Below are 22,164 nucleotides of genomic sequence, written 5' to 3' on the forward strand. Positions count from 1 at the left end.
GGTTGACAGAAATTAGGTCTTTGATGTTGAGTCCAATGCTGCACCAAAGGTTTGATTAGACAGATGAGAATTCTCCAAGATAGATGGTGAGCAGACTCATTAAAATGCATTTCCTGTTTGGTCATGTGCCAGAGAGTAAGGGGGAGTGATGGCCTTATGATATTATTGCTAGACCTGTTAATCCAGAGACCTAGGTAATGTACTGGGTACCTGGGTTCAAATCCTGCCATGTCAGGGTTTGGAATTTGAATTCAATTTAAAAAAAATCTGGAATTAAGGATATAATGAGATTCTACCAAGAATCCATTTTCGATTGTTTGAAAAAATCCAACTGGTTCACTAATGTCCTTTAGAGAAGGAAACTGCCATGCTTACCTGGTCTGGCCTACACGTGACTCCAGACTCACAGCAATGTGATTGACACTTCACTGCCCTCTGGGGATGGGCAATAAATGCTGGCCTAGCCAGTGATGCCGACATCCTGTGAATGGATTAAATGAAAATGTAAGTGATGACAATTTCCAACATAAAAGTCAAAGTGATGATAACCTGATGACTCCACTTCACCACCTGTTTCTCTAGATCTCTACCTTAAATAGCATTCACCAACACCTCCCGGCATGTGTGGGCAGTGGCTACTCATGAAGATTTGCTTTGAATATTTACCAGCCTCTCCACATCGTCAAGGCACATGCCCAAACCATTTCAAAAACAGTGCTGCACTTTGAAATGCACTGGCCCCTGTTTTTGGAATGCTGCTGCTGGGACATTTTGTGCAAAGGGATTATCTCATGGATTGGATCAGGTTGTACCTCGCAATTCCTCGCTTACTCTCTTAGCACTCACTCACTTTGCACCTCCTTGGATGCTGACAGCATCTCCACTTGCCTTGACTAACCTTTTTGCAGTTTTCTCCCCTCAGCCAGAGCCTATCTGTCTTGCCTTGCCTTTTAGTATAGACATAAAACCAGGCAGCTTGTCACCCTTGTCAGTGGTGATCAGTCAAGAGGATTGACACATTGCTGTATGTCGCCTTGCTATTTAAATGTTACACCTGCACCAGGTGCCAGCAGTGTTTGTGGCAAACATGTTACTCAGCCAAATGGCCCTGTCTTAAAGTCCAAGGGATGCAGGCCTCAGTCAGACCAAGGTAGACAGCCTGCAGTCAGGGAGTCCTAGCTCAGTAAGTCAAAGGCACAGTCAAGTGTTTGTCCAGAGGCTTGGACATGGCCATTCAGCCACTTGGGTTGGTCAGGGTCAGAGGTTCTGTATTATTATAGTCCGGGACAGGGCCACAGTCAGGCCTGCATGTCGAATGTGAGTTCAGTGATATATGCCATGTCAGTCATGTGGGCTGCACCCAGTCAGTCAGGGGCCCAATTACATATCAGTTAAGGCTGTCCATCCAAAATAATTGGAGGGTGGTCTGCAGTCTGTCTGGAGGGTGGGCTTAAAGAAAGTCAAAAGGGGTCATCGGGATCCTTAACATTGTAACCTGCAGGTCACAATTTACAAAGCTAATCCAAGATCTCATAGATTGAGCAATGGTACAGAGATGATTTCCATTCACCAAGATCCTCTTATATTCAGTACTCATTTCTTAGGGTGGAGGGACAGATAGTGGTAGCACAGGGTTTCAGTAATGTTATCATATTTACGATCTCCTACAGTATTTGTGTGACATGGCTCTTTATTGTATTCATCAGAGTAAAGTCCCTATCACAATGGTCCATGCACAGACATCCAATGGTCCTCATTAGCAAAGTTCTCCAAGTTTAGCTATATGGAGGACTTCAACAAACTTCAACACATTACCACGAATGTGATCTGTTTCTGATATTCCCCACACGGGTTCATTGGAATTATGACTATGGAACCATTGGATCCAGCCACAGTAGGGGCTGTCATTGCTTTTGCAACAATGCAATGAAAGAGCAGGAAAATTGAGGAAGAACAAATGCGCCAGCAAGCCCAGGACCAGCAGCATCCTCCAGTGGATGCTGTATAGCCTCCACATGAAGAAATTACAGCCAACAATTCTCTCATGATATGCATAAGGTAGAGAAGGGATGGAGTCTACCATCCTCCAGATGAGCAAGATGTAATGTTGTAGACTGAGGATGTCCTGAAACACTGGCATGGAGCTGTGCCAACTGCTGGAATTTGATCTGTGACCGAAAGAGGCAGTGGCTAACTTATCTGAGTGAAAGTTGACATGTGGCAGATTTCTGGTAAAATTCAACCCTCTGTTCAATTTCCTTATTTCAACTTATCTCAACATCTGCATTGCTGACTTCTAAGGAGGCAGATGAAGACATTGATCAGGAGGAACATCATGATTGAATACTGCAGTATCAGGCACAAAAAGCCAGACAGGACTGAATTGATACCTGGTTCCAGCAGATATGAGCTGAATGCAGTGATCTCTCATTGACTATAAGTATGTTGCAGCTCAAAAGGTTTTGTCTATTCCATCACTAATGACTTAGTCTATTATTTACATGTTTAGATTTGAAGCTTTCACTCTACCCAAGCCTTCATAGACGTGAGCAAACAATCATGTGAACTGTGAAATTATTATTTTTTTGTCAATCAAAATCTGAGATTGGATTATTTTAATTGTAACCACTCCCAGAGACCTATTTTTCAGATCTTTATGTATTAAAGTGTTATGATGGAAATTGTTAAGTTAATATGTGTGCAGCAGCTACTTGTAAAATGAACTTTTGTTATAATTTTTAAAAATTTAATTCCAAATTTCTTTTATTGTTATTGGAGGGTTTGTCCATTTTTTTCAGCAGGTGTATCCAGCCAAGAAAGTGGAAGTAGAAGAGAAATGGACTCATCGCTCCAGTGGTGGATCCTTCCTCTTTCTCCCAGTTTGCCACTCTGTAATTGCTTATTGCTCCGACCATGATAAAACTTGCGGCTTTTTAATGCTCTTTAGAATTATACTAATATTTTGCCTACTTTCTTGTGATAACTTCATTAATGTCACCATCTTTTTAAATGTGGTTTGCTTGTGATTATCCTCTTTCAGTACTTGAACCCAATTCAATTTACACTTGGAGTTGTGAATAATTTGTACATCTAGTTAGAATGGAAATCTGAGTGCCACTTGCATTTGGCAAGCAGGCGGGAATTAAAGCAATGCTATACAACACATGAAGAAGAAAATTTATGCCATCAGTCTGAAAGTGGTGCTGACGAAATGAGTTACATAAAACACCGGTGTGTAAGATGAGTAATGATTTTGAAAAACTGAATAAAACTTCACCTTCAGCATTCACCAATCTTCCTGTCACTGTTTCCACACTCACCAATCTTCCACTAACTCCTTCATTATTTTCAAATCTGCAAATTTCTCCATTCAATTTAATGGGAAAGCATAGGCCGGTAAGAATTAAGTTTAAGCGTATAGCCTTTTCCTTTTCCCTGATCTTTGGAATACTAATACTTGCTTAATAACTCGGAATGTCTGTTTCAAATAGTTTTCTTTTAATATCTGATTATCTGTCAGAAGTGTAGGAAATGACGAGCACCAATTCCTATTTGTAATAATGCTTCTGCTTATGTTTGTCATATCTATCCAAAGAACAATTCAGGACAAAAGCATTTTGGAAAGTGAGACTTCCATGATTTTAAATACTGATCATTGTAAAGAAGAGGAAAACCTGTAGCTCCAATCGTTTTCCAGTTTTTAATTTAATGTCCTGTATTTTATGAAATACTTTAAACATTTGTGACATCAGGACATTCATTTGGTAAAATAACTGCTCCACATTTTCACTTGATATTGAAATACTGAACAATCAGTTCAGTATCCAATTAGTGTAGATGGATGTATACAATTACAAGGAAATATTAAAGGGTTAAATGAGTCGGCTAGGATATAGAACTGTGAGGCCATCCATTTAGAAGCTAAGAATGTATGAATCAGCATACTTTCTCAATAGAAAAATGTTGGAAGCAGTAGGAGTCCAAAGAGACAAAGGGATCAGTGCAAATAAATCACTAAAATATCAAAAAAATATTCCAGGAAGTAAATGGAATATCTGCCTTTATACCAATAGTAAGTGAATGTAAGGATTAAAAACGACGTTTCAAATATACAAAACACCTCTTATACCACCTCTAACATTGTATGTGTTGATTTGGAGATGCCAGTGTTGGACTAGGGTGTACAAAGTTAAAAATCACACAACACCAGGTTGTAGTCCAACAGCTTTAATTGGAAACACTAGCTTTCGGAGTGCTGCTCCTTCATCAGGTGTTGTGGAAGCTAGTGCTTCCAATTAAACCTGTTGGACTACAACCTGGTGTTGTGTGATTTTTAACATCGTATGTATTATTCTGGTTACCATGTCTTAGAAAGTACATGATGTTGGAGGAAGTGCAACCTAAATTAACTACAATCATTCTTGGATAGCAATGGTTAAATTATAAGGGGGAGACTACACAAACTTGGGTTGTATTGCTTGGAATTTAGAAGATTGGAATGTAATTTGATTGAAGATTTCAAGCCAATCAGAGGTGGTGCAGACAGAGAGAAACAATTTATGCCGGTTGGCAAGTCTGGGACCCAGGAACATAATCTAAAGATTAGAGCCAGGCATTTCAGGAATGAAGGTAGAAGTGTTTCCTGTATGAAAAAAAATGGAAGAACTTCAAAATTCTCTTCATAAATGGGGCAGCTGAAGTTAAGTAAATCAAAGGTGTTGAAGGATATTAGGCAAGGGTATATTAGGAATAAAATCAGTCACGTTCTCGTTAAATATTTGGTAGTACAGTCTTGAAAATAAAACTAATGCTAACTGCTGTTTCTGTGTTCCTGAGCCTTACATTGTTGGATTTTACACAAAATATTATTAATAATTTGATCAAGTCAATGCAAGTGTGTTTGCACAAAAACATGTGCTATTTGCCATGTATCAAAAATCTTAGAAGATTTGAAGGCTGAAAATTAAACGAAAGTGATTAATTTGCTTTTCAACTCATCAGCTGTGTTAAGATACAACTGGCTGATGCCAGAATAAGATGAAGTCATTAAACAGACGTGCCACTATTCACCTCTCATTGGTTATATTCTTTTTATGTATTCTGGAAGTATAGACTAATCACAGACCTGTAGCCTTGGGCACATAATCAGTTTACAGCTCTCAGCATGCATAGCAAACTTCACCACAGTATACAGATGGTTAGCTAATTTGACATTTGGGAGGAAAATTATTTTAATACTAAAGAGATGTTTTGTTGAGGTAAAAAAATTAGTCATCCCTATGCAATCATTAATCCCTCTCTTGCCTCTCCCCTCACCAGTAAATTGATACAGGAAGATTTTCCAATAGAGACAACTAGCTTGAGTGGCTTTTGTTATATGCGGTCAGGCATTTGGACTATTATATTTGCTACTATAAATCAATAAATCTATCTGGATTGAAGAAAATGGCAACAGCATAAATATAATGTACAAAAAGAATGAAGCTTTTCTTATTTGCAAATTCTGTGAGGAATTCACTTTTGGATTGATTTATCCAGCTTCTTGTATACCATGGCACAATTGTTTTGTAAATCGAAATCACTTATCGTGCTATTTGTTCGCAGTTTGAAATATTCTCATTATTTGATCTTTTCAATCAAATTCAATCAATTTCAGCCTCACCACCAGAATGGACCCTATTGGTCTTGTGGCAGACATGGAGGAATTTATCAGACCAATGAGACTCCATGAATTCTTCCAAGGTGTCAGTAGTGATCCCAATGAGATAACTGATGAACCGCAACAGAGAGATCTGAAGGATTTCCAACAAGATCGTGCATATTGACACATTCAATCAAATAGATATGCAATACTTGTAAAAACAGCATCAGACTATGTTGGCTACATAGAACATAGAACATAGAAGAATACAGCGCAGTACAGGCCCTTCGGCCCTCGATGTTGCGCTGATCCAAGCCCACCTAACCTACACTAGCCCACTATCCTCCATATGTCTATCCAATGCCCGCTTAAATGCTCAAAATGAGGGAGAGTCCACCACTGCTACTGGCAGGGCATTCCACGAACTCACGACTCGCTGAGTAAAGAACCTACCCCGAACATCTGTCCTATACCTACCCCCCCTTAATTTAAAGCTATGCCCCCTTGTAATAGCTGACTCCATACGTGGAAAAAGATTCTCACTGTCGACCCTATCTAAACCCCTAATCATCTTGTACACCTCTATCAAATCACCCCTAAACCTTCTTTTCTCCAATGAAAACAACCCCAAGTGCCTCAGCCTTTCCTCATACGATCTTTCTACCATACCAGGCAACATCCTGGTAAACCGCCTCTGCACCCATTCCAGTGCCTCCACATCCTTCCTATTGTATGGCGACCAAAACTGCACACAATACTCCAGATGCGGCCGCACCAGAGTCTTATACAACTGCAACATGACCTCAGTACTCCGGAACTCAATTCCTCTACCAATAAAAGCTAGTACGCCATATGCCTTCTTCACCGCACTATTTACCTGGGTGGCAACTTTCAAAGATCTGTGTACATGGACACCAAGATCCCTCTGCTCATCCACACTACCAAGTATCCGACCATTAGCCCAGTACCCCATCTTTTTGTTACTCTACATCAGATTATCAGTCACATATAGATTAATGTAAATCCTATTATCATTCCTGAGAGGGTAATTATAAAATCTAAATTTTCATATTTAAATTTCATCTGGAAGGAGCATGCAGAATAATTTACTTGGGCCTAACACACTAATGATGTAAGAGTAAGATTGTACATGCATTCCACTAACAGTTATGAGAGTTTAATTCAGTTGATAGTGAAGCAAAACAGACGAGAAATATTCCTGTGTCAAACTTTGGCCCATGGTATGTCATACATTGGGGATTGTGTATAGAAATCCTGAGTGAGATAGGAGGTGACTAGTCAGGTTTCCAACCATGACTGTTGTCCTTTGTGATCGTTACTGGAATAGTGTATATAACTCATGAGAGAATCGAATTATGTTCAGCTGTTTGTCAATACAAATAAATAATCTATTGACACATCATCATAAACAACTATAAACATATACATAAATAACAGCCACTAGGTAATCATTGCAGTGGAGCCATAAAAACAGCAATCACTCCATGTTTCAGGAAAGAAAATTAATAAGATATTTTCTTATAATCAAGAAGAGCTGACCTCTGTTGAATGTTAAAAAAACTTCAAAAAGGTAAATTTGGGAGCTTTTCCAAAATCTAAGGGCAGACCATCATCACTGGTTCTTTCAGGATAGCTACTGCATTGGAGGATACCACCTTTAATCTTGCAGCTGTTGTCAATTTCATTGTGAAGTGCTTCATGTGTCAATGTCACAACAGAGTTTACACAGAATCAAGGATATACCCAAACCCAGTCTCAGAAGGATGTTTGTTGCCCCATCAATATTGCACTTTTTCAGTTCCTCATCACACGCTTCTCTGAGCTATAACTGCTCTTAAATTATGTTTTGGTGGATTCACATCGACTGGAGATTGGGTTATGCAGCTTACATCTAATTTACTTGACTGGCAACAGGACTTCACACTCTTATTTAAGTAATCTTATGTTACAGAACACTGATCGTTAAATATTGATATGAGTGAATTATCCAAAAGAGAAAGTTTGGAAATTCAACATCAGAAATAATTTTCTTATGATTTTTCTTGCAGTTTCATGGACCTCCATGGTGTTCCTTGGATACTCAGCTCTGAACTGCCTGTTATTGCCATCCCTTTAAAATAAAATCAAGGCTGCCTCAGCTAAACTTGCACTTCTGTAAACAGACGGCACCCATTAAAAATTCAGAAGGAAAGAAGGTCGAATGTGCCTGTAAGTAACCCTTTTTCCTTTAATTTTGCATGACAAATTCATTTCATGCATTAGCTGCAGAAACTATAATTGTAACCTCATTTTGAGTGATCTTGATGTTGTCCTTTTCAAGCTCAGATATCACCTCATTGATGCTGAAAGGTTTTGTACACAACGCACGTAGACAGCCTTTCTACAAAGAATGCATTTATCTCATTACTACTTAAAAAATCTTGCAGAAATTTGAGAAGATCAAGTGATGAAGCTTGCATAGTACAGCAGCACACAAGAGCATTGATGTACTTTATTTGAGAGTGGGTCTGAAACCTGCACTTATTAATTCAAACACTGAATTCACTACCTTTTTCCATGCCAATGAGAGCCAGAGTCAAATGGAGTAATCTGTTTGTAAAAGAAGAAAAGAACAAGCGAATATTTCAAAGCTAATGGATAAAAGATGTACCGATCGATCAATGTTAGCAAATTTCTAACTATTTTTCATGATATTTAAATGTTCTTTTGAGGTTTATAAACTTTGTGTCTTTCTGTGAAACGCGACAATAGAATAACAATATACATTACATTGCAGGTAAACCAACACAAATGAGTAAATGCATATTAGTTCCAGGCATTTTTTTTCCCCAATGTAAGAAAGATCTCCCATTTCTATTTACTAATTCTCGGCTATTTTCACTCCCATTTGAGGGTTATTCAATAGCTTTTATCATTAATTTGTTCTCTCAACTGAGAATGGTTTCTAATTTTAGAAAGAAAATGGATGGAAGAATCTAAAATAAGCAAAATATATGCATGTACTAATTGAAGTCGGATTTTCAGTTATCACATTGCAAAAAGGGGTTTCAGGGAACTGAGAAGCTGTTGCTTTGTTTTTGGGAACATTCTTTTAGAATGTACAATATGTGTGTTGTTTAGGGAAGAATGCATGGATGGCACAGTGGCTCAGTGGTCAGCATTGCTGCCTCACAGCGCAAGGAACCTGAGTTCAATTCCAGCCTCGGGCAACCGTCTATGTGGAGTTTGGACATTCTCCCCGTGTCTGCATGAGTTTCCTCCAGGTGCTCCGGTTTCCTCCCACAGCCCAAAGATGTGCAGGTCAGTGAATAGGCCATGCTAAATTGCTCGAAGTGCTAGGTGCATTAGTCAGGGGTGAATGTAGGAGAATTGATCTGGGTGGGTTGCTCTCCGGAGGTCAATGTGGACTTGTTTGGCCGAAGGGCCTGTTTCCACACTGTAGGGAATCTAATCTAATCTAAACAATGTAGTTGTCCATGACGCGTATGAGAGAATGCAGATTGTTGCTATTTCAGATCTCTGGAGGTTATGGACCTTGTTGCATCACTGCTTTCCAATTCTGAAAGTGAGGGAGGTGGGTTGAGGTCAGTGCCAATGTTGTCTCCTCATACTGCCCACCCTCACCCTGGAAGAAAAATTGGCCACAAACTGACTGACATTGAAAATGTTGCCCTGCAGCGATAGTAATCTGCGGAAAGCCTTAATAAACTGAAAGTCAGACTCTCGCCCCCTCAGTGAAAGCAGTCCTGTCCTTGACAGCTGCCAATTAGAATTCATAATTGATGCCTTTTCACTGAGCATAACATAAAAAAAATCATGGTATACAAGTTCAAGAACTTGAACATAATTTCTCAACCTAACATGATCACAATGACAAAGGTTCCTGTGTACATGATTAGGAATTAGCCCTTCACTCAACACTCTGACGGCATGTGTCAAAATCTCACCAGGGCAGTTGGTGGAATTTAAATTCAATTAACAAAATCTGGAATAGACAACTCAAGTGACTAACTAATAATCTCCATGAACCTAACATCGATTGTCGAAAAATCCATCTGTCACTCTAATGTCCTTGCTGTGTTAACCTGGCCGGGCTGACAGCAATGTGATTGACTCTTAACTACCTTCTGAAATGGCCCAACAAATGACTCAGTTCAAGGATAATTAAAAATGGGCAATAAATGTTGGCCTTGCCAATGATGCTCACATCCTGTCAAGCAGCCTATAGAGAAAAGCAATGTGTGAAGTAAATACACCGTTAAAAGCCTAGTTACATCCCATTCTACCAGATAACTTCTTTCAGACATGTTTACAGCAAAACAAACAATGTAAGAGTGGAAGCTAACACAATTCTATTGATCTCCCATTGATTGCAGTCTTGTGAACTTCAACAGTATATTCTCTGCACTGACAGTAACACCTGAAATTATGTGGAGATCTTCAGAGACTACAGAGTTGCTGTCAGATTCAATGGCATATAGACAATGAAATAATAACAGCTTTACAACTGTAGGACTATTGTGTTATGCCTTGTAGCAGATGTTAGGTATACCTTTAAGGGACATGTTAATGATGTCATCACAATATCACAGCAAGTGACCAAACGGAAAACAAATTCACAGTCCCCATCTTACTACGTTCTATTCTATTGCATGAGAAACACCCAAGGAAGTGTGCCATGATATAACCAAATTGCTTAGCTTGAGATCAGACATTAATGTACCTGTGATTGTTTTGTGAATGTATAGATACCAGATGCTGTACTAAAAGCTTGTTGAATTCTCCCATACAACGTGACACAGATTATCCTGATTTTCATGTTCACTTTAAGCCCATACTACTGAAGTAACATGGGCTGAGGTTAGAAACAGGAAAGGAGAGGTCACTCTGTTGGGAGTTTTCTATAAGCCTCTGAAACATTCCAGAGGTGTAGAGGAAAGGATTGCAAAGATTATTCTGGATAGGAGTGAAAATAACAGAGTAGCTGTTATGGGGCCTTTATCTTTCCAAATATTGACTGGTAACAATATAGTTCGAGTGCGTTAGACCTTCAGTTTTTGTCCAGTGTGTGCAGGAGGGTATCCTGATACAGTATGTAGATGTGCCAACAAGAGGCAAAGCTACATTGGATTTGGTACTGAGCAATGAGCCAGGCCAAGTGTTAGATTTGGAGATTGGTTAGCGCTTTTGTGATAGTGACCACAATTCGGTTACATTTACTTTAATGATGGAAAGGGATAGGTATATACCACAGGGTAAGAGTTATAACTGGGGAAAAACAATTATGATGTGATTAGGCTAGATTTATGATGCATAGGTTGGGGAAGGAAACTGCAGGGAATGGGCACAATTGAAATGTGGAGTTTGTTGAAGGAACCGCTACAGCGTGTCCTTGATAAGAATAGATTTGTCTGGCAGGGAGAAAGTGGTCAAGCAAGGGAGCTGTGGTTTACTGAAGAAGTTGAAGCTCTTGTCAAGACGAAGAAGGAGGCATGAGACATGAAGGTGAGACATGAAGGCTCAGTTAGGATGCTTGGGTGTTACAAGTTAGCCAGGAAAGACCTAAAGAGAGAGCTAAGAAGAACCAGTAGGGGTCATTAGAAGTCTCTGGCAGGTATGATCAAGGAAAACCTTAAAGTTTTCTATAGGTATATCAGGAATAAAAGAATGACTAGACTAAGAGTAGAGCCTGTCAAAGACAGTTGTGAAAAGTTATGCCTGAAGTCCAAAGAGAAAGGAATGGCGCTAAATGAATATTTTTCATCAGTGTTCACACAGGAAAAAGATAATGTTGTCAGGGGAATACTGTGATATAGGCTATTAAACTAGACAGGATTGAGGTTCATAAGGAAGAGGTGTTAGCAATTCTGGGAAGTGTGATAATAGGTAAGTCCCCTGGGTTGGATGGGATTTATTCAAAGATTCTCTGGGAAGCTAGGGAAGAGATTACAGAGCCTTTGGCTTTGATGTTTAAGTTGTCATTGTCTACAGGAATAGTGCCAGAAGACTGGAAGATAGCAAATGTTATCCCCTTGTTCAAGAAGGGGAGTAGAGACAACCATGGTAATTATAGACCAGTGGACCTTACTTTGGTTGTGGGTAAAATGTTGGAAAGGATTATAAGAGCTAGGATTTAAAATAATCTAGAAAGGAATAATTTGATCAGGAGTAGTCAACACGGTTTTGTGAAGGGTAGATCATGACTCACAAACCTTACCGAGTTCTTTGAGAAGGTGACAAAACAGACATATGTGGGTAAAGCAGTTGATGTGGTGTATGTGGATTTCAGTATGGTGTTTGATAAGATTCCCCATAGTAGGCTCTTGCACAAAATATGGAGGCACGGGACTGACAGTGATTTACCAGTTTGGATCTGGAATTGGCTAGCTGTAAGAAGACAGAGGGTGGTAGTTGGTGGGAAATGTTCATTCTGGAGCTCAGTTACTAGTGGTGTACAGCAAAAATCTGTTTTGAGGCCATTTTTACAAATGACGTGGATGAGGATGTGGAAGGATAGGTTAGTAAATAGGATGACACTAAATTGGTGGAGTTGTGGACAGTTTGGAAGGATGTTGCAGGCTAAAGAGGGACATAGATAAGCTGCAGAGCTGGGCTGAAAGGAAACAAATGGAATTTAATGCAGAAAAGTGTGAGGTGATTCACTTTGGAAAGAGTAACAGGAATACAAGGGACTAGGCTAATGGTAAGATTTTTGGTAGTGTGGATGAGCAGAAAGATCTCGGTGTCCATGTACATAGAGCCCTGACAGTTGCTACTCAGTTGATAGGGTTGTTAAGAAGACATCCAGTGTGTTCATTTTATTGGTTGAGGGGTTGAGTTTTGGAGCCATGAGTTCATGTTGCAACTGCACAAAACTGGTGCAGCCGCACTTTAAGTATTGCATACAGTTCTGGTCGCTGCATTACAGGAAGGATGTGGAAGCATTGGAAAGGATGCAGAGGAGATTTACCAGGATGTTGCCTGGTATGGAAGGAAGGTCTTATGAGGAGTGGCTGAGAGACTTGAGGCTGTTTTCGTTTTTGATAGAGAAGAAGGTTAAGAGGTGACTTAATAGAGACGTACAAGATGGATTAGATAGGGTGGACAATGAAAGCCTTTTTCCTTGGATGGTGATGGCTAGCATGAGATGACAAAACTTTAAATTGAGGGGTAATAGATATAGGACAGATGTCAGAGGTAGGTTCTTTACTCAGAGAGTAGTAAGGGTATGTAATGCCCTGCCTGCAACAGAAGTAGACTCATCAACTTTAAGGGCATTTAAATGGTCATTGGATAAATGTATGAATGATAATGGAATAGTGTAGGTTAGATCGGCTTCAGATTGGTTTCACAAGTTGGCGCAACATTGAGGGCTGAAGGGTCTGAATTGCGCTGTTATGTTCTATGTTAAGGGTAGGGGATAGATCCAATTTTTTTAGTTTGCAGTCTTGCTTAAGATTAAAATTACCTCATCATGTTTTTAAAGATTTGCAACTAGAATTCATGACTGACGCCTTTCCACTGTAACCAATAAAGTGAACATAATGTGTTCTGATGTTGAAGGCATGTACAGTAACTTTAAGAGAGCGAGAATGCTGTTCTGAGCTGAGAGCTTACAAGCACCATGTATATGACTAGATAGTCATCCCAGAGTGTACTGGAAAATTGAGAATTAAAAATCATACAACACCAGGTTATAGTCCAACAGGTTTAATTGGAAGCACTAGCTTTCGGACCGACGCTCCATCAGGTGATTGTGATCATCGCTCTGAAAGCGAGTGTGCTTCCAATTAAACTTGTTGGACTATAACCTGGTGTTGTGTGATTTTTAACTTTGTACACCCCAGTCCAACACTGGCATCTCCAAATCATGACAGTCTTTTTCGTTGTCATTGTCTTCCACCTCTATCCCCTCCAGCATTGCCTGGCCAGATAGCAGTTCTGAAAGGAGAAAGGAATGTGGATCAGGTTCCTGATGAGTAGAAGATCAGGGCAGAGAAGAAGAGGTGCATGCATACACGAGAAGGTATTATGGGATCTGGAGGAAGTGGGCTGTGTGAAAGTTGATAATGTCTGAGTATAGTTGTGCCTCCAGTTTTTAGCCCTGTCACAGCACATAGCCTCGGTTCAGCCACCTCTATAGGGATAGAGGTATGTAGTCCATATCTGCTTTTACTGTTTAGATCCTGCTTCTAGTGGTTGTGCACCAGTTTTGACTTATGCTAGAGAGGGTACTTTGTCTTGAAGAGGAAAACATTCTATTATGTAATGTAGCTGACATGGAAACCCAGGTCTCAGACACTTTCTCGCTTTACTTTCTGAAAATGGTTGTTTCAGTTCATCAGTGTAAAAGGTGACATGATTGGAGAAGGTCAGCGGACCACTTGGCACTTAAGCCAATACCGCAATCCTTGTGCATTTTGGGAAAATTTATTTCATGCTCAGTAATTGCAATATCAATGTAAATTGTGGACAGTTCAAAAGATTATTTGAAAATAAATGTAAAACTTATAAAGTGTAATGCCATAGATGTGTACTTTCTCATTGAAAAAAACAATAAATGTAATGGATATCACAAAATAAAAGAGTCATGATTAGAGTAGTGCTGGAAAAGCACAGCAGATCAGGCAGCAGGTCAGGAAGCCTGATGAAGGGCTCCTGTCTGAAATGTCGATTTTCCTGCTCCTCGGATGCTGCCTGACCTGCTGTGCTTTTCCAGCACCACTCTAATCTTGAATCACAAAATAAAAGCTTTACTAATCTAGGAGTTGTAGTGATTATAATGAGATCAGCCAGATGGATTGATAAAGTATGAATCCCCTCAATGGGGCTGTTAATCTCGTCTATTCAGGGAACCCTGGCTGACAAATATCAGTAGGAGTGTCAGAGGTTCAGTTCACTCTGAGAGCTGGCTCTGAGGAAGCTGGACCAGTGTCCAGGACTATGTATGTGTAAATAAAGGGTGACTGGATTAAGGGGTACTGGCCTCTGTGGAGTTATTTCAGAAACATTTTCTAAGGTCCCTTGATATATACATAGAAGCCTGTTATTAGCCATAAATTATTCAAATCAGCAGTATTGCAGGACAAGATAAACATTATCCAAATGAATGGGCTCATAAATTCCAATTTTATGAGGTCAATATTGATTGAAGAGAGATTTAAAAATAATTTGCAAGAAGCTTTATAGTTTGTCCTTGGCAGTGAATGCCATATACTCATTACTCAACAATTTTCAGAAAACAAATGTAATTGTTCACTTATCTACTTGGCTATGGGCTGACTGAATTAAAACCAGCTGAAAGACTTTGTTTAATTAATGAAAAAGATTAGTGCTAAAAAATTGAAAGGCAAATGACATCTACTAAATCAAATAGCTCCCTCCTACTAAAAACATTAATTGATAGGAAAATAGTGTGGTCCAAGGATGGTATAGCAGCACTGATTATTCACTCAAGTACTTGGTGAGGAATGCCATTCAACGGGGAAATTGGAAAATTGTGGGCAAAAATAATGTGATTCTGTCCATTTTAACTAAGACAGAACTTGAAAAACTAATGCCATTAATTTCACTCAACATTGTTTAATATGGATGTTATCTCTTATGAGAGTTGTTCAGTAGGGAAAAAGCACTAAGATTTCAAAGGATAAATCTGGTAGAAAATATCAAACATTAAGCACACAAAATCAATGAATGAAAAATCATGTTATGTTAGCGCCAGTGTGAAACATTTGCCTAGTTTTCAAATTGCAACGTTTCAAAATACTGTCCTGTTAATAGATCATATAAATCTATTGTTCAAAAAGGTAGACCGAGCAAGGTATCTGACATCTGCTCTCAGTATTTTGTAGTCAGGTATCCTTAGCTTCCCCAGGCCAGTGAATAATTTTGTGAATTAAGTTTTGATCCATCTCTTGTTTCCTTGCTGTCCATTCCACAATCTTGAAAATGACTTTCAAATTTGGGCATCCTCTTCTGCTTACCAAAGAACATTCTTGATTCTGAAAGAAATCAATTTCCAATGATTGCTTTAGCCTTATAGTGCAGTATTGTAGTCAACTAGCCTTTTACTTTTTGTTCAATGCTTCCTGGCCCCTGGATTCTTATGGTGGATGTTAGGGGTTTTTTTGATTCAGTCATTTTATTGTATCAGAGATGTCTAATACATATGTCTCAGTGTCACGTTTTACATTTATTTGATGCCCCTTGAAATCTATACCTGCACTCTCAATTTTTGCCTTGTGATTCTTTTATTTCCTCCATGTATGGCATTTTAATCTTAAGCTGGCTCTTCGATCTGCTTGATATTGCTTTTCTTCTGAACTTTTTTTCTGTTTTAAGATTACGATCGTTTTACTAGGACAGTTTTAAAAAGATGGACCTTGCTGCAGGTATAGCACTCCATACTTCTATTTTTTTTAAAAACTCCCAGAGAAGACAATGGCTATTAAGGAATCCTATCATGTAGCAACATGAAGGAACACAGATATTCACAGGACAAAAAAAAATCAAAAAAACTGAAGATGGCTGAAATCAGAAACACAATCAGAAATTGTTGGAAAAACTCAGCAGGTCTGGCTTTTAATGGAAAACAATCCAGAGAATGAAATAGAACTGGGAGCAGCTCTGAGCCAGCATGAAGTGGTGCTGATGGAGAGAGAGGGGTTGAGATGTGCATATGAAGGGTCTGTTCGGAAGAAGTGTCACTGGACCTGTAATGTCAACTCTGCTTTCTCTCCACAGATGCTGCCACATCTGCTGAGCTTTTTCCAGCAATTTCTGTTTGTGTTACAGGTGTCCATGAGAGTGGTCAATTAAGTGGGCTCATTTTTACATCTCAGACAAGTGAATAAACCATTGTGACACTTATCAGACAGGATCTAACCTGCTGTTGGAAGACCATCAGCAGAAGTCCTTTGAAAAGAAAGATGCTAATCACAAATTCCAGCTATTATAATCCTGAACTGCCAACTCTTGTGAGGGTGATGCACTATCAACTGCATGAATGGCATTGTTATTCCAAATCCAAAAAGATACCTGAACAAGACCAACTTATTGTGCATCCAGCTTTTTTTTATAACAGAAACAGAACAATGGTATGTTGCAATATATATATAAAAACTCAGATATTTGGTCATGCAAAACAATTCTGATTCTGTGCTTGCATTTTACAATTGAAATAGTTTGTTAGTCATTAGCAACAATTGCTGAACACAAGGAAAATGCAAAAATGCAACCAAAAATAAAAAAAGACTACATGATGATAAAGAGTCTCTGAAAAGAGATGTTACCATAGATACCTTATGTGAAGCTTAAATATAGATACTTAATATAATGCTAACAAATAGGTACCATGGAAAGACTTTTAATCCCAGGAATCTCATTGAAATAAAGTCAGAAGTCACATGACACTAGGTTATAGCACAATAGGTTTTTTGAAATCACAAGCTTTCAGAGCACTGCTCCTTCGTCCCTTCACCTGACGAAAGGGCAACGTTCCAAAAGGTTATAATTTCATATAAACGTATTGGACTATAACCTGGTGTTGTGTGACTTCTGACTTTGCCTACCCCAGTCAAACACCGCACCTCCACATCATGACTGAAATAACATAGTGCATCTAACACTTCCAAGACATGGAATGTCTTGCCACAGGAACTGTTGAGTAGGGATCTTTGCAAATTTTAATATTGAAGTATGTAATTATTTAAAATTATAGATGATGTAGGAGGGAGCAGTGTCGCCCAATCATTTTGTTCCCTCCGGCTAAAGGCCAGTACAAACACATTCCACCTGATGAAGAGGCAGAGCCTTGTAAGCTAGTGCTTCCAAATAAACCTGTTGGACTATAACCTGAGGTTGTGTGATTTTTAACTTTGTCCATACCAATCCAACACCGCCACCTCCAAATCATTGCTACATGTTGTGTTAGGTTAGTGTTTGAATGAACTATACATTGTCAACTATGTCATGTTTGTAAGACAGGATTATGAGTTTGAATATTCCTTTCATGAACGCAAGAACTGCAGTGATATCATGGTCCAATAATAATCCAATGTAATGTACTGCTACACATAAATGACGGCCATACTGTTACAGTAAATGTTGTGTAACTTTTTATGTCAACTATGTAGTTAATTAGGGGTTGCTTAACTGAATTTCCCAGGACTCTCATTCGCAGTGTTCGGCAGACAAACACACATTGCAACTCCACTCATTTCAGTCATCTCCTCACATATCCATCTGAACAACTAACGTGAACACTCACCCTCACCCTATTTTCAGCTCACACCCATCCCTCAGAATTGGTATCATGACCTCATCTTCTTCATTTCTGATTCTTACAGCAGAAGACTGCACAGAAATCCAGGGGAAAGCAGACTACTGTAGTAAAACAAAGAACTGTGGATGTTGAAAATCTGAAACCAAAACCGAAATTGCTGGGGAAAATCAGCAGGTCTGGCAGCATCTGTTGAGAGAAAGCAGAGTTGATGTTTTGAGACTAGTGACCCTTCATCAGGACAGAGCAGTGATAGCACTTGGTCAGTCTACTTGTGCCAACATAGCCCACTGCAGAAAACATGTTGGTCTATAAGGGGCTGCAGATGTCATAAATAAACTGAACCTTAAAAGGCACTGGTGTTAACAGACATAAATAAAGTTGATTCTTAGCCTGTGTTAGGGGTTTGCTTTCTTCAAGTTGAAACTCTGTACCCATTTCTTCTGTTCTGTGAAGCAGTTTTTGGCAGAGGGAAAAGAAGCTTGTGTTACTCCTGTGCTATTGCTGCACCTTTTCTATCCCATCTGAGGCCTGACGTAGAACTACACATTTGTTTTGTATAAATTGCACCCATTCTGCAGTGAAGACTGATAGCAAGGAATATGAAATTAAGTGGAAAAAAGCCAATGATCATTAAAATTACTTGCATAAAGTTGTAAATCACTTCTGAAGCAGTGAAAGCACATTCTCAGAGCAGGTGCACGCCAGTGAAACCCTGGCAGTGGATTGATTTATGTCCGATTTCTGAAACACCAGCATTTCTCAGGGATACAAACCCCTGGCTGCCCCTAAACCTGCCTCCATTTTACCCAGCAGCACTTAAAGTTTGTGCCCTGAAATAGGGTAACCCCAGTTTAACGTGACAAAATCTGAACTAAGAAAGTAAGGAACATAATCTATTTATAATGGTTCACTAGAATTGCAGAATCTCCACTTCTCACCTGCAGTCACACTCAATAACACTTCCCTTTCTGAAAGTTGCAAACCAAATAATACCACTAAAACTTGAGCATTGCCTACATTATCTTTTATAGCAAACCTAATTTCTCTGCACAGTGGTCAACACATAGTAGCTCCTCAATGTAATGATTAAAATCACTCACTTAATTTACTTAACTATTTTGATAAATAGAATATAGCAAATCAAAAGCGTTATAAGACCTATAATTGGGTGCTTGAATGCTGATATAGTCAAACCGCCATTGGTGTTTTTGCCTGAAATCAAGCTCAGATACTCAAAATCAACAACACCCTCCATTACTCACTGCCATTAGACACCCCATGTGAAAACATCTATTACTTTCCAAACTTGACACACTGTCAAATGCAAACTCTGTGTCATGTTTTTCAAATCGTTCAGACTCCTGTCAAAATGTTCATGCTTGAAATATAAGTTTATTAACTTTTTAATTGTGATTGACATTCAATTCAATTCTCCTTCAAGTATCAAGGAATTCAAAGAACCCTAAAACAAGATTTACAGCAGAATTTTTAAATTACGTCTGAACATTTGTGCTTTTCTGTTTTAACTCAGTAGCAAAATATTCAGTATTCTATGCTGCAATCTTTTGAGTACAGTGGCTTCTTAATTGTACTCACCCATTGACACACACTGGCAAAGTCACATCTACTTGGTAATTACTTTGCAAAAATGACATGCTGTGTCAGAGATAGTCACTGCACTGTGCATCTTAGAACATGTCACTGGTATTAGCAGTTAGCTGCACCTTTTCAAAATAATATTCCTTTGCCTCCTTTAAGATATGCTGCAATACTGTTCTAATTGCTTGATTATGGAGATGGTGAACATATGCCATTATTCTCCTGATAACATCTCTGGCTGCACCACCACCATTTCACTAGTTTATAAACAGAAAACCGCTGGACTGTTTTTCAGATGCCAACAGATTACTTTTGTATCAACAACAATTTTGTTTTCACTTCATTCTTTAATAATGTAATCTAAATGCCACACAAATGAGATCTGTGAATTCTATTTATTTGCATTTATTTACAGCTAAACTAATATGTACAGAAAAAAGTCTGCAGTGGACATAGCCTATGCCATGGGTGCTACAGTGCTGAGAATCTGTGGTCAGGTGACAGCATTCAGGTGCTTGGCTCATTTGTATGATGCTGAAAATGTGTTGCTGGAAAAGCGCAGCAGGTCAGGCAGCATTCAGGGAACAGGAGAATCGACGTTTCGGGCATAAGCCCTTCTTCAGAAATGAGGAAAGTGTGCCCAGCAGGCTAAGATAAAAAGTAGGGAGGAGGGACTTGGGGGAGGGGCGTTGGAAATGCGATAGGTGGAAGGAGGTCAAGGTGAGGGTGATAGGTCGGAGTGGGGTGGGGGGGGAGAGGTCAGGAAGAAGATTGCAGGTTAGGAAGGCGGTGCTGAGTTTGGGGGATTTGACTGAGACAAGGTGGGGGAGGGGAAATGAGGAAACTGGAGAAATCTGAGTTCATCCCTTGTGGTTGGAGGGTTCCTAGGCGGAAGATGAGGCACTCTTCCTCCAACTGTCATGTTGCTATGGTCTGGCAATGGAGGAGTCCAAGGACCTGCAGACCTCACTTTCTCCTCATTTGCATGATGAGCTACTAACTGCAGATTACAACCGTGGCTGTCCTTGTCTGCAGACGTGTCATCAATGTGTTGATTGTTGTCTTCGTGTTTCATCATAATATTGTCATCTAAATGCTATTTTTTGTCTTTGTAGTCCACCATAGCATAATGTACACTTCCCCGAGCTGGCTTCTATTCCTTCTCAGTATTGCTTTGTCATATGTCCAAATTTGTTTTGCCCTGGGCTCACAGTGCACATGGTAAACATGTTTGCATTGTGGGATGTGCAACTCTGACTTTTTGTCCTGCACATAGTTGAGATAATTCAGTACCTGCATGCAAGATTTGCACTGGCATCATCCTCCCAGTTTTTCAAGAATTGCATCATGTATCTCAGAGGATGTAGAAAGGTGGTGTCTTGGCGCGATAGTTTTAACTTGCTTTCAGAACACGATTTCGGCCCAAGAAGGTAACCCCATATCCAGAGTTGTAGATCTGTGTATTAGCATGCCAATACATCTACCTTGTTTCATAGTCCTGCTCTTTAAGATAAGTATCCACCTCCAAACAGACCCCAGCACCAAGGATATATTTCCCTCCCCTCCCCTATCAGCTTTCCGTAGAGACCACTCCCTCCGCGACTCCCTTGTCAGATCCACACCCCCCGCCGACCCAACCTCCACTCCCGGCACCTTCCCTTGCAACCGCAGGTGCAACACTTGCGCCCACACCTCCCCCCTCACTTCTCTCCAAGGCCCCAAAGGAAACTTCCATATCCGCCACAGATTCACCTGCACCTCCACCCACATCATCTACTGCATCCGCTGCAGCCGGTGTGGCCTCCTCTATATTGGGGAGACAGGCCGCCTACTTGCGGAGCGATTCAGAGAGCACCTCTGGGCCACCCGGACGAACCAACCCAACCAACCTGTAGCACAGCATTTCAACTCCCCCTCCCACTCCACCGAGGATATGCAGGTCATTGGACTCATCCACCGCCAAACCACAACAACCTGACGGTCGGAGGAGGAGCGTCTTATCTTCCGACTGGGAACCCTCCAACCGCAGGGGATGAACTTGGACTTCACCAGTTTCTTCATCCCCCCTCCCCCCACCTTGTCTCAGCCGGATCCCTCCAGCCCGGCACCGCCTTCCTGACCTGCAGTCTTCTTCTTGACCTCTCCGCCTCCATCCTACTCCGACCTATCACCCTCACCTTGACCTCTTTCCACCTATCACATTTCCAACGCCCCTCCTCCAAGTCCCTCCTCCCTACCTTTTATCTTCTCCTGCTGAACACTCTCTGCTCATTCCTGAAGAAGGGCCTGTGCCCGAAACGTCGAATCTCCTGTTCCCTGGATGCTGCCTGACCTGCTGTGCTGTTCCAGCAATAAAGTTTCAGCAAGTAATTTAATGATGCAAACCATTTGCTCAGCAAACCTTGCGATCAGGGTAATGTGGTAAAGACATCACATGGGTTCACATCCCATTTGGTACACAGACCCGTGAAAAAGTCTACAGATAAATGCAGTTTTGAAGGTTACAGTAGGTAAAGACATTTCTGGTTCAACCTGATTGGCTTGCTCTGATCGGCGTCAGACATAGGAGCAGAAATAGGTTATTCAGCCTATTTGTTCCATCATTAAATGAGGTCATGGA

The 22,164-nt window shown here is 40.1% G+C and overlaps 1 long non-coding RNA gene across 1 annotated transcript in view; it reads right to left on the bottom strand.

Moving 5' to 3' along the window:
* Positions 1-416: 416 nt before the first annotated feature.
* LOC148147320 (uncharacterized) overlaps positions 417-22,164 on the bottom strand; it is a 57,831-nt gene continuing 36,083 nt past the window's right edge. The window contains exon 3 of the long non-coding RNA XR_015759871.1: positions 417-481. This is a non-coding gene — a long non-coding RNA (uncharacterized LOC148147320). The remainder of the gene's footprint in view (positions 482-22,164) is intronic.

The sequence above is a fragment of the Chiloscyllium plagiosum genome, unplaced genomic scaffold (assembly GCF_037043375.1).
Source record: "Chiloscyllium plagiosum isolate Xiang-an unplaced genomic scaffold, Cpla_swu_hap1 HiC_scaffold_17, whole genome shotgun sequence".
Lineage (NCBI taxonomy): Eukaryota > Metazoa > Chordata > Chondrichthyes > Orectolobiformes > Hemiscylliidae > Chiloscyllium > Chiloscyllium plagiosum.